Source organism: Bubalus bubalis, chromosome 7, assembly GCF_019923935.1.
Source record: "Bubalus bubalis isolate 160015118507 breed Murrah chromosome 7, NDDB_SH_1, whole genome shotgun sequence".
NCBI classification, from domain to species: domain Eukaryota; kingdom Metazoa; phylum Chordata; class Mammalia; order Artiodactyla; family Bovidae; genus Bubalus; species Bubalus bubalis.
In genome coordinates this window covers 105017710-105034845 of record NC_059163.1, presented here as the reverse complement: position 1 = coordinate 105034845, position 17136 = coordinate 105017710, and the positions used below count along the sequence as shown (strand labels likewise).

The following is a 17136-nucleotide window of genomic DNA, read 5'->3' as shown; positions in this document are numbered from 1 at the left end:
TGATGAGAAGCCAGTGGAATAGGGGCAAGAACACAGTTTGGTTTATATCAAGACCAACTTTAGCTGTTGTCAAAGAGAAGCAGTTATACTGAACACAGTAGTTATCCATAAATATTTGAATCGAGCATTTAAAGAGAGGGAACTTTGTTTAGGAGGAATATTGTAGGTGCTGGCATTTGATAAGTCTCTCTGAGCTGAATTTTGATTACCCCGGGCTGAACTTAGGGCTTCCCTGGTGGCTTAGATGGTAAAGAATCCACCTGCAATGTGAGAGATCTGGGTTTGATTCCTGGGTCAGGATGATCCCCCGAAGGAGGGCATGGCAACCCTCTCCAGTGTTCTTGCCTGGAGAATTCCATGGACAGAGGAGCCTGGTGAGCTATAGTCCATAGGGTCGCAAAGAGTCAGACAAGACAGAACGACTAAATACAGAACAGATTGAACTTATTTGTAGGATTGCCAGAGGCAGGCTAATAATTTGGATAAATCAACAGTATTGCTTTTTAAACTTTTATCCAATATTTATGTGGAGGGAAGGTTGAGTACTTTGTTCAGGGAGAAGAGTGGGTCCAGGATCCCTAGAGATCAACCTTCTAGGATGCTCTGATCCACTTAACTCTGCCCCACACTTGCCCACCCTGCTCAGCAAAGCAGCCTTCAGCCAGGACTAGCCGGTGTTGTTCCAGAGTCTCTCTAAGGAGTCAGTCCCTGATGCTGTGCTACTTATTAAAGTATCTCATTCAACCCCATGAAGTTCTCTCCCCTAAAATCACCTCCCAAAATCACAGTCTTCTCCCCCTCACAGTGCTTCCAGTGATGTTCAGAGCTTCTCATGGATGGGCACTCTGGACAACTGGCCAGCAGACCAACTTCTTAAACTGGTGTTCCCTCCACTGAGGAATCAATGATCTTGGAAAAGCTACAGAATTGGGTTGAGTCTATAAGAGAAGAGTGAAAAAGTTGGCTTAAAGCTCAACATTCAGAAAACGAAGATCATGGCATCCGGTCCCATCACTTCATGGCAAATAGATAGGGAAACAGTGGAAACAGTGTCAAACTTTGTTTTTTGGGGCTCCAAAATCACTGCAGATGGTGATTGCAGCCATGAAGTTAAAAGATGCTTACTACTTGGAAGGAAAGTTATAACCAACCTAGATAGCATATTCAAAAGCATTGTCAACAAAGGTCTGTCTAGTCAAGGCTATGGTTTTTCCGGTGGTCATGTATGGATGTGAGAGTTGGACTGTGAAGAAAGCTGAGCACCAAAGAATTGATGCTTTTGAACTGTGGTGTTAGAGAAGACTCCTCTTGGACTGCAAGGAGATCCAACCAGTCCATTCTAAAGGAGATCAGTCCTGGGTGTTCTTTGGAAGGAATGATGCTAAAGCTGAAACTCCAGTACTTTGGCCACCTCATGCAAAGAGTTGACTCATTGGAAAAGACTCTGATGCTGGGAGGGATTGGGGGCAGGAGGAGAAGGGGACGACAGAGGATGAGATTGTTGGATGGCATCGCCGACTTGATGGACGTGAGTTTGAGTGAACTCCAGGAGTTGGTGATGGACAGGGGGGCCTGGCGTGCTGCAGTTCATGGGGTCGCAAAGAGTCGGACACGACTGAGCGACTGAAATGAACTGAACTGAACTGATGCTTTATTTTTTCCCCACTAGTGTGTCCTACCTTTGGAGAATGATTATTCTCCAATGTCTTGGAGAGTTGTTGAAACACATATGGAATAGTACATATGAACATACCAGGGCTACAATCCAGTCTTTTTTTCGAGGAGACAATAAGCGATATTACTCAAAATACAAATTCACATTTTTAGTCCTTTGTCCAGAAAATGAGATGTATTTTGTAATATCTGGATGGACCACTATAGCTTAAATCTCAACTGTTCTCAAATAGGTTTGAAACTTGCCATCAACTATCTCAGAGACTCACAATGCACATTTAAAAATCTTGCTGTGAAAAAGAAAAATAATTAATAGTTTAAACTATGTTTTACTTAAATATATTTGACCATGAACCCTTTTACTTAAAAAAACTTTTATGTATCCTACATAATACAATTTGGGAAATACTGGCTCATCTTTTTTCTTTTTTGGGGTGAATACCCTTAATCAACACCAAAACTAGATTGATTATGTTCTTTGCAGCCAAAGATGGAGAAGCTCTATACAGTCAACAAAAACAAGACCAGGAGCTGACTGTGGCTCAGATCATGTACTCCTTCTTATCAAATTCAGACTCAAATTGAAGAAAGTAGGGAAAACCACTAGACCAGTCAGGTATGACCTAAATCAAATCCCTTATGATTATACAGTGGAAGTGAGAAATAGATTTAAGGGCATAGATCTGGTAGATAGAGTGCCTGATGAACTATGGACTGAGGTTCTTGACATTGTGTAGGAAACAGGGATCAAGACCATCCCCATGGAAAAGAAATGCAAAAAAGCAAAATGGCTGTCTGGGGAGGCCTTTCAAATAGCTGTGAAAAGAAGAGAAGCAAAAGGCAAAGGAGAAAAGGAAAGATATAAGCATGTGAATGCAGAGTTCCAAAGAATAGCAAGAAGAGATAAGAAATCCTTCCTTAGTGATCAATGCAAAGAAATCGAGGAAAACAACAGAATGGGAAAGACTAGAGGTCTCTTCAAGAAAATTAGAGATACCAAGGGAACATTTCATGCAAAGATGGGCTCAATAAAGGACAGAAATGGTATGGACCTAACAGAAGCAGAAGATATTAAAAAGAGGTGGCAAGAATACACAGAAGAACTGTACAAAAAAGATCTTCATGACCCAGATAATCACGATGGAGTGATCACTAATCTAGAGCCAGACATCCCGGAATGTGAAGTCAAGTGGGCCTTAGAAAGCATCACTATGAACAAAGCTAGTGGAGGTGATGGAACTCCAGTTGAGCTCTTTCAAATCCTAAAAGATGACGCTGTGAAAGTGCTGCACTCAATATGCCAACAAATTTGGAAAACTCAGCAATGGCCACAGGACTGGAAAAGGTCAGTTTTCATTCCAATCCCAAAGAAAGGCAATGCCAAAGAATGCTCAAACTGCCGCACAATTGCACTCATCTCACACGCTAGTAAAGTAATGCTCGAAATTCTCCAAGCCGGGCTTCAGCATTACGTGAACCATGAACTTCCAGATGTTCAAGCTGATTTTAGAAAATGCAGAGGAACCAGGGATCAAATTGCCAACATCTGCTGGATCATGGAAAAAGCAAGAGAGTTCCAGAAAAACATCTATTTCTGCTTTATTGACTATGCCAAAGCCTTTGACTGTGTGGATCACAATAAACTGTGGAAAATTCTGAAAGAGATGGGAATACCAGACCACATGACCTGCCTCTTGAGAAATGTGTATGCAGGTCAGGAAGCAAGAGTTAGAACTGGACATGGAACAACAGACTAGTTCCAAATAGGAAAAGGAGTTATGTCAAGGCTGTATATTGTCACCCTGCTTATTTAACTTATATGCAGAGTACATCATGAGAAACACTGGACTGGAAGAAACACAATTGGAATCAAGATTGCTGGGAGAAATATCAATCACCTCAGATATGCAGATGACACCACCCTTATGGCAGGAAGTGAAGAGGAACTAAAAAGCCTCTTGATGAAAGTGAAAGTGGAGAGTGAAAAAGTTGGCTTAAAGCTTAACATTCAGAAAATGAAGATCATGGCATCTGGTCCCATCACTTCATGGGAAATAGATGGAGAAACAGTGGAAACAGTGTCAGACCTCATTTTCTTGGGCTCCAAAATCACTGCAGATGGTGACTTCAGCCATGAAATTAAAAGACACTTACTCCTTGGAAGGAAAGTTATGAGCAACCTAGATAGCATATTCAAAAGCAGAGACATTACTTTGCCAACAAAGGTTCGTCTAGTCAAGGCTATGGTTTTTCCTGTGGTCATGTATGGATGGGAGAGTTGGACTGTGAAGAAGGCTGAGCGCAGAAGAATTGATGCTTTTGAACTGTGGTGTTGGAGAAGACTCTTGAGAGTCCCTTGGACTGCAAGGAGATCCAACCAGTCCATACTTAAGGAAATCAGTCCCGAATATTCATTGGAAGGGCTGATGTTAAAGCTGAAACTCCAATACTTTGGCCATCAGACACAAAGAACTGACTCATTTGAAAAGACTCTGATTTTGGGAAAGATTGAAGGCGGGAGGAGAAGAGGACAATAGATGATGAGATGGTTGGATGGCATCACTGACTCAGTGGACATGAGTTTGAGTAAACTCCAGGAGTTGGTGATGAACAGGGAAGCCTGGCGTGCTGCAGTCCATGGGGTTGCAAAGAGTCGGACACGACTGAGTGACTGAACTGAACTGAACCCTTAGTCATGCTTGCCTTCACATTTTAAACCAGGAGTTCTCAAAATTCTGTGCATATTAGAATCTTCTGGAGGGTCTGACTCCTGGAGTTTCTGACTCAGCTCTGGAGCTGGTGAATATCTTTATTTCTACCAAGTTCCAGATTAAGCTGATTCTTACCACTTGAAGACCAATCTATGAGTAGCACCTGTTCTAGATCTCGGACCCACGCTTCTCGCGTTAATATGCAAATACCCCGAGGACCTTGTGCCTGAGCCCGCCCTCAGAGATTCTGATTGGGTAAGACTGGGATGGAGTCAATAACCTCGCATTTCTGAGCGGCTCTGACGGTATTGCTGGCCCCCAGACCACGCTGGAAGGAGGTGTTCTCTCGCTTCGACCTCTCTGAAGGTGAGGGACCTTAAGAAAATACAGGTAGAAACCAGCGTTTTTTTTCTTCCTCTTGTGTCTAAGACCAGAGACACCCACTTCAGTTTCTGAAAATTAGATATGTTAGGAAATTATGCCCTACTCTGGGAATCCTGCAAGTTTCTTTTACCCTTTTTTCTTCTCAGGATTTTACGGCACTTGTGGAAAGCAGGGCAGAGACAACAGATCCTACGCAGACCTGGCTTTTGGCCGAAACAGAACACTTTAATGCCCCAGTGAGTGTGCAGCCCGGCGAGTAAGTGAGGAGTTAAATTAAATCTCAAATGGTAGAGGTTTCTCCCATCATTCCATATCGGGAGTGTTAATTTTCCTAACCTTTAAAGATAAACTTCATGGGAGGTGAGGGAGTGGGGTAATAAAAGAGCACGCAGGGAGCCAGGTGTAATGCATTTGGGTGTTTGGTCTGGTTGATTACTCTTTCTCTGATGCTGGAAATTGGCCTGAGTCCAAATCCTGACTAGACTGTCCTTCTCTATAAGAATTAACTAGGTCAGTGGCTCCTACATTTTTTATCGTTTTAGTAGCTCCTCTGAACCAACTTCAGAAGCTTACACGTAGAATAGCCCACAGGTAAGCATTTCTCACGTTAATTTCTTAGTTTTTCTTTCTTTCTTTTTTTTTTTTTTTTTTTTTAGTAAAAGATACTTTTAATTCACAAAACCACCAAAGAAACTCTGGGCTCCTCATGTTTTCAGGAACAGGGTTTGTAAGTCAGTTAACCAGAAGGTCTCCTAAATTTCTTTTGTTGCAACATTCAAGCACCTGTGAGGATTGCGGATTTGTTCTGGTTGATACACATCATTCACATTATCTGCAATGACTTTGACTTCTAAAGAGTAGTTTGTTTTTAATCATGATTCGTGTCTTCAGTGCTTCCCTCTCCCCCAAACTAACAACCAGCGTTGTTTGTTGTTGTTACTGTTTTTTTTTTATTTTCAAACTATTGAAAACTACTTGGTCTGGGGGTGGTGGGTGCGGAGGAAAGATTGTCTGCAGCCGCTCAGGGAGGTCTGGGAGTTGCTCTGTTTTCTTAGCTGTGCTGTGCAAATGAACTGAAGGTTTAACACTTAGGTGCTGTTTGAAGATATAATACAACAGAGCCCAGAGGAGGGAGTCTAGGCCCGCCATTGCCGGCCTGGCCCAAGGCCCCTCAGTACAGCTGCTCTGGGGGCTGCAAAGCTAGAATTTGTTGCCATGGCTTAGACCTAAACAAACCCCTGCCTGTTCTGGTATGTAGATTATGTTCTTCCAGGACAGCCCTGCTCACTCATTTTGCATCCATCTGTGGGACACAGGGGTTTCAATCATTCCTTCACCGTCTCCCATTCTAAAGCTGCAGTTTGTTATATGATATAGTGCCTTGTCACTTAGCAGCAGACGCCACGGTGCTGGAATCAGCCTGTTCCTCCAGCTTTTCCCCAGCTATACTGGAACCTCTGTCCTCAGGGACCTTGCTGTGGGACCACCTTGCAGGCGTTAATACTTTTCCCACTAAACCCACTTGGCCAGAGGCCAGCCTGAATGCTGTTCTCAGTGGAGTAATTGAGATTCCAGAATACCTTTAGGTTAGTTTGGAGGCAAGAGAGCACAGTATTTCTTCCCTCTTCCATCAGGGTCATCCTCTTTTAATTTCCCATTTCTCCCTCCCCATCTCAGTGTGCCTCTCTCTCTCTGCCCACCCTCTGAGAAATGACTCTTCTCTTGGTTTATTCGAGTACAGTGATATTTGGCCTGATTTTTTATTTCCCTCCATTTCAGAGGACTCAGAAGCAATTTTAAGAACCAGAAGGTCTCCTGGGAGACAGCAAAATAACATTTCTTCTAATTCCATGCAACATAGTACGGAGCAAGAAGATAGCATACATGTTTTCTTACCAATATAAAGTGTAAGAGCAAGTGAAGATTATAAAACTTACAAAAAGCACAGATACTTTTAATTAGAATAACTGTGCACGTGGTTTCCCTGTATTAGTAACAACAGTGTTACTACATTGTTTCCCTGGCAATTAAGAGAAAGGTGTTATGTGATCTGTATAGTCAGACTGAAAAGATGCAGATACATGTCATGAGGAATGCTCTTGGCCCTGGGTTCTTGAAGGACCTTGTGTTGATCCTTGGGCCATTTTGTTCCCCAAGTCTCTTGCACATGTTTTCAGTCTTGAAATGAGTAGAACCATCATTTCTATGAAGTCATGATTTTATCAGTTCTAAGAGCAAAATATGAACTTGCATCCCAGAAAACATTCTTGCAGGGGAGCTTAATATGGTCCATATACATTGATGCCTCCTCCACCCTTTCACACATGTGTTTATGGAACAAACGTATATTGGAGCACCTAGCGCTTACCGGGCACCATTGTAGTCACTGGGCATTTAGCACATGTGTCTTCCCTCCAAAAGCTGACATTCAGTCAGAAGAGGCACAATGGACAAGGTAGCAATTGAATGGATAGAATAACAGATAGTGAAGCAAAATGAAGAAGAGGGAAAGGCAGGTTAGGTGTGGGAAAACCAGACAGAAAGGGAGTCACATGGATCTTTGCAAGAAGATTGTTCCAGGCAAAGGAAAAATCTTGCCATGTTCAGAGAACAGTGAAGAGCCATTGTGGCGGGAACGAGTTGGGGAGAGAGGGGTCTGGGGAGGAGGATAGAAGGGGATTGGGAGGCCCCAGAAGGGGGACCTGGGCTTTTATTTGAGTGGTAGGTAGTTAACAAGTCCTTTAAGATGGCATCTATCTCCCCTCCCTCCCCTGGCTCCTCTATCCCCCCTTGTGAGGCAGGTCATTGGCAAGTGGAGGACCACATTCCAGTGTCTGAATGAGTGAAGTCCTGAGTGTCTGCAGTGTTACTAACCACCTTTGACTTTTACTATGATTTGCTCACAGGGCAGGGCTTCCTGAATACTCTATTTTTGGCTTGTATGAGAAATTATGTAGTTCTCATCTTGATGAAATTTCACAAGTCTGGACTCACTCTAATTTCCGTAATACAGAATTTAGGAGTCTCCAACTTTCCTTTTCTTTCTTGCTGTGTCTGGGCCTGGAGGAAGCTCTTTCTCACGGGGCTACCACACTGTGAGATGAGCCTTCCATGACCGTCTGCTCAAATTGGCCCTTAAGCACAGGGAAGGGGCTGCTCCTCAATTTCTTCAGGGCCAGGATGATGGGGAAGTAGGTGAAACTGATGAGTTGCTGAAGGCCCAGGAGGTTAAGTAGAGGTACCTGCATCCACAGGTGAAGGGAATAACCTCTGCCTTCTCATGACCCTTCAAAAGAGGTGTTATGGAACTTCACTTGGAATCATGACTCTTGTATTTTGTTTTTCACTGATTACCTCTTCAAGTGTTGCTAATCACTGTTCTAGAAACCTGCAAAACTTTGGGGAAATCAGTGTAATGTCTACCCCCAAACATTTTTGTCCAGGAAAAATAACTGTCAGGAGCAGTTTAAAGGTAAAAGGGAGGCCCCTAAACAAATCTTGAATGTATGCATGTTAAGAGTATGAGGACTTAAAGACTGCCTTGGTGTTGGACTTGGTCTGTGGTGGAGGCTCTGAACTGGTGATGTGGCTTGTTTAGCAGTGTCGAGAAGGTGTATTCCTTGGCTGCCTCTTCCACCCTGCCCTCGGCTCCGTCATCTTGAGTTACTGTCAGCTGGACAACATTCACCTCATTCTTCAAACTGCTTTCTGCCCACACAACAGTTTTAAAATCTTCACAGACAGTTCTCTCTACACACACATAACAATGTTCTATACTCTGGACATTTGTGTTTGTTCCTTCCAAAATCCAGGCACATTGTGTGTGACTGCCAATTTGTGTGGCTTGTTTTATAAGCTTCAGATTACAAACCGTTGACACGATCATTTATCCCAAGTAGAAAGGCTCATTGGTATTGCATCCTCCTTTACCACCCTCTTTGACCAATCAGTCATCAGGATGATTCCCCAGACACGCCTCTCTCATTCTGTTTCCAGATCACCACCTCTGTGTGACATCATGGGAACTTAGTGCAAATAAATCTCCAGAGAAACCTGTGCTGGACAGATATTGAAATGGATTGCTGCAGAAGAGCATTGCTTATCTCCTTGGAGAGCAGGGTTTATCACTAAAACAAGGCTTTGACAAAAAACACTGCTGGGGCTTCCACCATACCTCAGTGTAGCCAAAGCATTTCACCATCAAGTCTGGACACAGCCCAGAGCAAGAGGAGACAGAATCTTATTAGCAGCTCTGAACTAGGACCGTGTTTGGAGGACAAGAGGAAGTCGCTGTGACAAACATTCCAATTATTATTGATACTATCGATGTTCAAGCAGCAGGGCAGAAGAGGTTCCTAGCTGTGGCTATTGAAATTTGGTCCTTGAAAAAGTCAGCTGTTAAAAAGATACCTCTCTTCCCAATCTCTGAATTACCCTGAGTGGAAGTTTATATCACTGCAGTGGGAGTGTATGGTGTTTTACAGGATGATGCTTGAAAGTGAAGTTGTCACTCAGTGGTGTCCGACTCTTTGCGACTCCATGGGCTGTAGCCCACCAGGCTCCTCTGTGCATGGGATTTTCCAGGCAGTAGTCCTGGAGTGGATTGCCATTTCCTTCTCCAGGGGATCTTCCCAACCCAGGGATGGAACCCGGGTCTCCTGCATTGTAGACAGACGCTTTACTGTCTGAGCCACCAGGGAAGCCACCAGGGATGATGCTTAGGACTGATCAAACTTTGAAACCTATAGGATTTCTGAGCATGTCCTCTTTTCAAATAATTTCAATCTTTCTGAGGTTTTAATTTGAGAATGGGTGTTATTTTCAGCACCCTCTCTTAAATCCAGAATGAGACAAAGGAACAACAGACAAAAAAATTTAGGGGAGAGAGTGGTGGCAAAACTGAGTATCCGTGGAGGATAAGGCTGAGAAGTCACTCCACATTTAGCTGGTTTGCAAGGACTGCCTAAGAAAGTGGGATAGTCAGGCCTTAACATTTTGACAAAATCCAGGAGAATGGGTGCAGAGAATACAGGACTGAAAGTGAAACTCACTCAGTCATATCTGACTCTCTGCGACCCCATGGACTATACAGTCCATGGAATTCTCCTGGTCAGAATACTGGAGTGGGTAGCCTTTCCCTTCTCCAGGGGATCTTCCCAACCCAGGGATCGAACCCAGGTCTCCCACACTGCAGGCAGATCTTTACCAGCTGAGTACAGGACTGAGATGTATCCAAAGATACTCCTAGTCTGGAAGGAATAGGGAAGTGTAAGAATTGGTGACTTTATTTTAAAACTAGAGGAAACTGAGGTTCAAAATAGGTTGTTATTTTTCACAAGGTAACAAATGACAGTGGCACCCCACTCCAGTACTCTTGCCTGAAAAATCCCATGGGCGGAGGAGCCTGGTGGGCTGCAGCCCATGGGGTCGCTAGGAGTCGGACACGCCTGAGAGACTTCACTTTCACTTTTCACTTTCATGCATTGGAGAAGGAAATGGCAACCCACTCCAGTATTCTTGCCTGGAGAATCCCAGGGACGGGGGAGCCTGGTGGGCTGCCATCTATGGAGTCGCACAGAGTCGGACACAACTGAAGCAACTTAGCATCAGCAGCAGCAAATCACAGAATCAAAACTTTCACGGCAGTCGGTCTTCAAAGCCTCTGTGCCTTTCCTTGTCTGTCAGAAGTGTTGAACTCACTTGCTCGTTCCAAGAACACAATGAAGAGAATGTTGGGGCCCAGTAGAAGTCAGGTTAGGAGAAGGCAATGGCACCCCACTCCAGCACTCTTGCCTGGAAAATCCCATGGATGGAGGAGCCAGGTGGGCTGCAGTCCATGGGGTCGCTAAGAGTCGGACGTGACTGAGCGACTTCACTTGCACTTTTCACTTTCATGCATTAAAGAAGGAAATGGCAGCCCACTCCAGTGTTCTTGCCTGGAGAATCCCAGGGATGGGGGAGCCTGGTGGGCTGCCGTCTATGGGGTCGCAGAGTTGGACACACTGAAGCGACTTAGCAGCAGCAGCAGAAGTCAAGGTTATATGACAGAGTCTTGATCAGAATGTTTACCCTTTGTGTCAGAAATTGGAAATAAATAAGCAGTCTTCTTGAGAGTTGGAATCCTTATGTGGCCATCAGGTTAAAAATTTTAAACATAGTTGCTGCTACTGCTTAGTTGCTCAGTCGCGTCCAACTCTTTGCAAGCCTGTGGACTGTAGCCCGCCAGGCTTCCCTGTCCATAGGATTTCTCAGGCAAGAACACTGGAGTAGGTTGCCATTTCCTTCTCCAAGGGATCTTCTCGATCCAGGGAGTGAACCCAAATCTCCTACTTGGCAGGTGAATTCTTTACCACTGAGTCACCTGGGAAGCAAATGTAGTTGCCCCATGTAAACTCTAGAGATTATATACCCAGAAGTCAGAGTTCTGTCTTGGCTCTAAAGACATAGCAGCTTGTGGCCTTCCAGGTGGGAAGGTGCTGGAATCGAGTGGCTGCTGTCCCTTCTTTCTCAGTTTGCTCCTGTGGCCCTGCAGGCTCTTCCTCATCCTCAACATCTGCCTGACCTGGCAACCACTTGAGTGCCTGGCCCCTGATGCAATAATGAAGAGCCATGGAGGGCTCTGAGTAGGAGAATAACATGATTAAAGAATTTTAAGAAGCAGGAGAAAAGAAAAATTGAAAATAGGTGAAAATAGGTCTTCAAGTTTGGTGCATATGGCACTTAATACAACTGCTGGCAGTCATTAATATCACCATCCTCCATTCAAATCTCCCCACTGAACAAGCTGTTCTGAGGAGTAGAGTAGTATTTGTTAGTCTTGGGAGATACACTGGCAGCTGAGTTCAACCCTTGTTTTACGGTTGAGGACAGAAAGGCCTATATAGGAAAAGCAATGTCACCCAAGGTTGTTTAGCATGAGAGCTGTTCTTTGAATATGCATGAGAAAATCCATTTATTCAAAATGATAGAAAATGATGCAGAGTATCTGATCTTGAGTAAAAGTCTCATTGGAACTATACATTTCATAATGAGCCTGCTTTTTTAAAAAAAATCTTTCATATTTCCTTATAACCCTTCTCAGTGGATTTCATGGTGGGCTGTGGCTCTCTCTGCAAACCTGTTTGCCTTGAGATTGTGTCTGAGAACATGGGGAGGATATAGGCACCCTCCCCTTTTCCCCACCCCCATTCTTTGACAGAGGGTATGTCAGCTTTGTCTATGTCAGAGCAAACCAGTGGCCTGGAAAATAGAAACTACAGTCAGTCTTTGGTTCTGGTGCCTTTGGATTTTATGTAGCATTCACATTTCAAAAAAAAAAAAAAACAAAACCCTGAGATTTAGAGGGTTCCAATTTTTAAACTTTTCGCAGATTGACAACTATCATTTCCTTATGGAAATCATTACATAAAAGAACATTTTAACATCAAAGGTGAAAGACATGATATCAGAATAACCAACAACTTTTCCTCAGTAAAACTTATTGGCAATCTAGCCCTGACACATACGTAAAAACAAATGTGTATATGTACTTGTTACATATATAAAGGTATCTGATCTTGCTCTGAATGAGTGAACATTTTAGCAGAGTCTGGTATTTGGGAACATTTGTTCTAAACAGCACCCAACTACAAATTGAAATACTTTATGGCCACTGTGACTGAATTTTGATTATTATTTTGTTTTCATGTTAAGCCATCTGCCAAGTTTTGTTGTTTTTTTCCTTAAATCTGAAAGAGCCTATAAAAGCCATGCTCAGAGCATTTCTCTGCTTGTAGAAATTGATGCATATATTTATAGTCTGAGCTCTGTGCCATTTCTGAATATACTCCAAAACCTTGCAGAAAAGGAGCTATCTGCCCTGTGTTCTTAAATTCACAGTTCTGTCTGGTTGTCGTTTGATTCCTTCTAATATAAGCTGTGCTGTTGAGGTGAATTTTGCTTGCTGGTGGTCATGGGTAAGGCAATTACAAAGTCTGACATTATTCTTGGAATGGTTTTAAGCAAAATATCATAGTTCATCAAAACCTGTCTGCAGAACGCCAGCAAGTTAATAGTCATTTATGTACAGAAGAAAAAAGTTATGGCTGCCAGACCACCTTCATGTGGGAGATTTGGCCATAATTTTAAATATCCATTGTGAGAATTACATTATGTGTAAGGAAATCAGCATCCTGCAGTTTTACTAGTAGGCCTAGAAGGGACTAATGTACAAGAAATGTAAACAGGATAGGCAACTGAGGCGTCTCCAAAACTTCTGGTGCCTTCTACAAGGTTTTTGGAAAGAGCAGCATTCCCAACACTTTTTTTTTTTTTAACATACAGAATGGTGTTGTGGGGTCCTGAATGTTTTAAACTCTTTGCTACAAGATTTGAACACTTTCTATGTGCTGAGTATCTCTTTGGACCATCTAACAAAAGCTTTGAAAGACCCCCATGAGTTATAGCTACTGAGGAAGCTGAAGTCCACTGAGATGGTAACTTGCACAGATTCTCAGTCTATAGGCCAGACTGGATCTGGCCATTGTATCAAATCAAAAGGTACCATCTTAAGGGTAGATGAATTACAGGAAGGATACTCCACTGAGCACCAGAGTTAAAAAAGGTGCCTGTCGGTCTGTGTCCCTATAGCCCAGCAACAGGGATTCAGGTAAGACTTCTTAGCAATGTGGGTATTATCTTCATAACAAAGAGACGCCACTTCCTCAAAGCAAACAGTCTTGCCCCAGAGCACAAGGCTTCGGGAGCAGGGGGCTGAGTTATAGCTCCACTGACTCCAGGCTGGCCTAGCTTCTGCTGCAGCTTTGTTGTTGTTGTTTTTAATTGGAGGATAATTGCTTTACAATGTTGTGTTGACACATTATATCAATTCTTCCAGTTAGACCACATGGCAAGTAGAGGGCTTGCCGTGGGTAGCACGATGCTAGAGGCACATGCTTAGGTGCAATTTTCCCTTTCTTATCTTTAATACAGAGTTCAGGCCAGTGGGCAGATACCTCTGTCATTCATGCTGAGGTCCCCAGAGTCGTTTCTCCTTTCTTCCCGTCATATTCCATTTACCTAGGTTGCGTACGCATGTACCTCCCCAGTGAATGAGAAGCGAACGCTGCCCTCAAAGAATTCTTGTTCTAGAGGCATCACCATTTCCCAAGTCATTAAATGAGTTGATAGCGCCAGTGGCAGGTGCAGGTAGAGGGAACGTAAAAGGAGCCATGAGCACACAGGGCAGGGGCCTGACCCTGACTCGACATCAAAGGACTTCTGGGAGCAGCTGCGGCTAAGCCTGGGACTTGGGAAGGAAGAACAGGAATCCACCAAGAGAACGATACGGATACGAGCAGTGGGTGTGACAAAGGCGGGCTATGGAAGGAAGCAGGACACAGATCTCAGAGGACTTCTGGGCCATGTCAAGGAGTTTACACGTTATCCCAGGGCTAAGGGAAACCACTGAATGTTTTTAAGCAGAAACATGTCTTCTAAAATAATAGTCCTGTATGTTCACATGGTCATATTTTAAAATGACTTTACAACTTTGCTTTTACTCTATTTGTTCTTATTCAGTCGCTCAGTCATGTCTGACTCTTTGCAACCCCATGGACTGCAGCACGGCAGGCTTCCCTGTCCTTCACCATCTCCCACAGTTTGCTCAAACTCATGTCCATTGAGTCGGTGATGCCATCCAACCGTCTCATCCTCTGTCAGCCCCTTCTCCTCCTGCCTTCTATCTTTCCCAGCATCAGGATCTTTTGTAATGAGTTGGCTCTTTGCTTCAGGTGGCCAAACTGTTGGAGTTTCACATTATATACTAAGATCTCATCTGGTTTTCAGTGTTTTTGAAAATGGTTTGAAATTAGTTCCTAGTCTTCCCCAAAGGGCTAAGTGACTTATCCTGGGTCTCCAGACTAGGATTGGCCCATCACTGTCTTCGTCGCAGCATTTAGCATGATTACAGTGATGTATGTATTCCTATAGTGCTTTATTTGCTGCCTCCTGTGTCTGAACATAAACTCTGTGTGGACAGGGACCTTGTCTGTCTTGTTCACATAATACATTATCCAAAAAACACTTAGGTGATGAATTAATATCCCATGTCAAGGGGCCCTTCTGCTCCCTGATACTTAGTGGCTCCCCAGCACTCCAGTACTCTTGCCTGGAACATTCCATGGATGGAGGAGCTTGGTAGGCTACAGTCCATGGGATCACAAAGAGTCGGACATGACTGAGCAACTTCACTGGTTCAGCATCTTCAGTCTTTGGGAGCTGGTGCCTGAGACATGAATTGTGAACCCCCTGTCACTGAGAGTCTACAGCAGGCTCTTGGGTTGTGCATGGTTAAAATTGTTTAGTGCAGCCTTTCCAAAAATTGACATTACATTGTCATTGTAGTTCCTTTTAGGAAGCCCATTCATGGAAACCATGAATGAATTTATGGTTTCCATGAATGGGCTTCCTAAAGAATGAAGTAGAAGTTACTGGAGGTTACCACCAGTCTCTGAAAACTAAGGCTTTAGTTACTTTAGCAGAGGGATGCCCAACATCATCCTGTTTGGGAGCACCCTAGAACTGAGGTCTTCACAGCTCATAATGTCTTAATATCTCTTTATACCTCATGTTGTGGGTCAGTCCAAAAAAAGTTCAAGTTTGTGTGTTTCTAGACATTGACTCAGGTTCTGAATTAATCATGAGCAGATAGTTGTTCTCTTTAGCCTATGTGTTAGTTTCCTTTCTCTGGTATAACAAATTATCACAAAATTTGAAATAGTACAACTTTATTACCTTACATTTGTGAAGTTATAAGTTATTACATTTTAATATATAATATACATTCTTTGGCACAGGACTCCTAAAACACTTAGAATTTCCTTAGGAAAGATATCTTTTGTTAATGAGGGGACTTTTGGAAGGCACTTAAGGGAGGAGGGTGCTGTTGCCCAGGGAACCAGCTGTTGAAACTTTCACTCCCACCTCCCTGCACCCAGACCTCTGAGGAGAGAAGAGCTAGAGATTGAATTCAATCACCAATAGCCAATAATTTAATCAATCATGCCTCTGTCGTGAAGCCTCCATAAAACCTCAGAAGGATAGGATTCTGAGAGCTTCCAGGTTAGTGAAGACAAAGCTTTGGGGAGAATGATGTGCCCAGAGAAGGCATGGAAGCTCCATGTCTTCCCTCCACACATCCTTGCCCTACACATCTCTTCTATCTGGCTGTTCCTGAGATATATCCTTCCATAATAAACCCATAATCTAGTAAGTAAACTGTTTCTCTGAGTTCTGTGAGCCACTCTAGCAAGTTCACTGAACCCAAGCAGGGGATTGTTGGAACCTCCAATCTGTAGCTGGTCAGTCAGAAGCACAGACAACCCAATCTTATTTGGCATCTAAAGTTGGGGGCATGGGTGCACTCTTATAGAACTGAGCCCTTAACTTCTGGAAACCGATGCTATTTTCAGATAGTGTTAGAGTTGAGTTGAATTGTAGGATGCCCAGCAGGTGTTGGAGAATTGCTTGGTGGCATGGGAAATAAAATACACATGCATCATAACTGCTACTGGTACAGTTGAAGTTCAAAATAGATCTTAGCTAAAAGCACAGGTTAGGCAGGGCTATGTTATACATCTGGAGGCTCTAGGGAAGAAGTCATTTCTTGTGTTTTTCAGCTTCAGGTGGCTGCCTGTAATTGATCACTGTGCTAATCTCTCCAGGACGTATCTTCTCACACTTTTGCCTCTGTCTTTAATGCATAAGGATCCTTGTGATTACATTAAACCCACCTTCATAATCCAGGCTAATCTTTCCATTTAAAGATCTAGAATATAATCACACTTCTAAAGTCCCTTTGCTGGGTAGGTACCATGTTCCTAGGTTTTAAGGATTAGGATGTGGGCATCTTTAGAGGATTATTCTCTGCCTACCTCAGCTGCTATATGGCGCATTCACCCAACTGGTATAGGAAAGAACGATGAGTCAAACGAGATCTAATGCCAGTTCACTTCTCCCACTTACAGAAATACAGTCTTAGGAAAGTTACTTCATTTGTTTAAGCCTCAGTTTCCTTATCTGTCAAATGGGAAAGATATTGTCTCACCTCAAAGAGTCACGAAGTTTATAGACAATTGTACAGGTATTATTTACTGCCTCTGTCTAGAAAACACTTAAAATGTTAGATGTTAGATGTTATTACCTTGTTTTCCTTGAGAGGGCATCTCTGATAGCACTTGAGTCTTTTTGACTTGGGGAGATTTTCAGAAATTTATCATGGTATGTCATCATTCTCTTAAAGATTTTTGTTAACTTGAAATGTTACCGTTTTCATAAATGGAAGTTACAAAATACTCAATGGTAAGTTCAGAAATAGTCACTGAGAGCA

The 17136-nt window shown here is 43.2% G+C and overlaps 1 protein-coding gene across 4 annotated transcripts in view; it reads left to right on the top strand.

The window, feature by feature from the left end:
• Window positions 1-4591: 4591 nt before the first annotated feature.
• Window positions 4592-17136, top strand: part of BMPR1B (bone morphogenetic protein receptor type 1B) — a 524547-nt gene continuing 512002 nt past the window's right edge. For all 4 annotated transcript variants that reach the window (XM_044946210.2, XM_044946207.2, XM_044946212.2 and 1 more), the window contains exons 1-2: window positions 4592-4751; window positions 4916-5025. The gene's annotated coding sequence lies outside the window, so the exon portion shown is untranslated. The remainder of the gene's footprint in view (window positions 4752-4915; window positions 5026-17136) is intronic.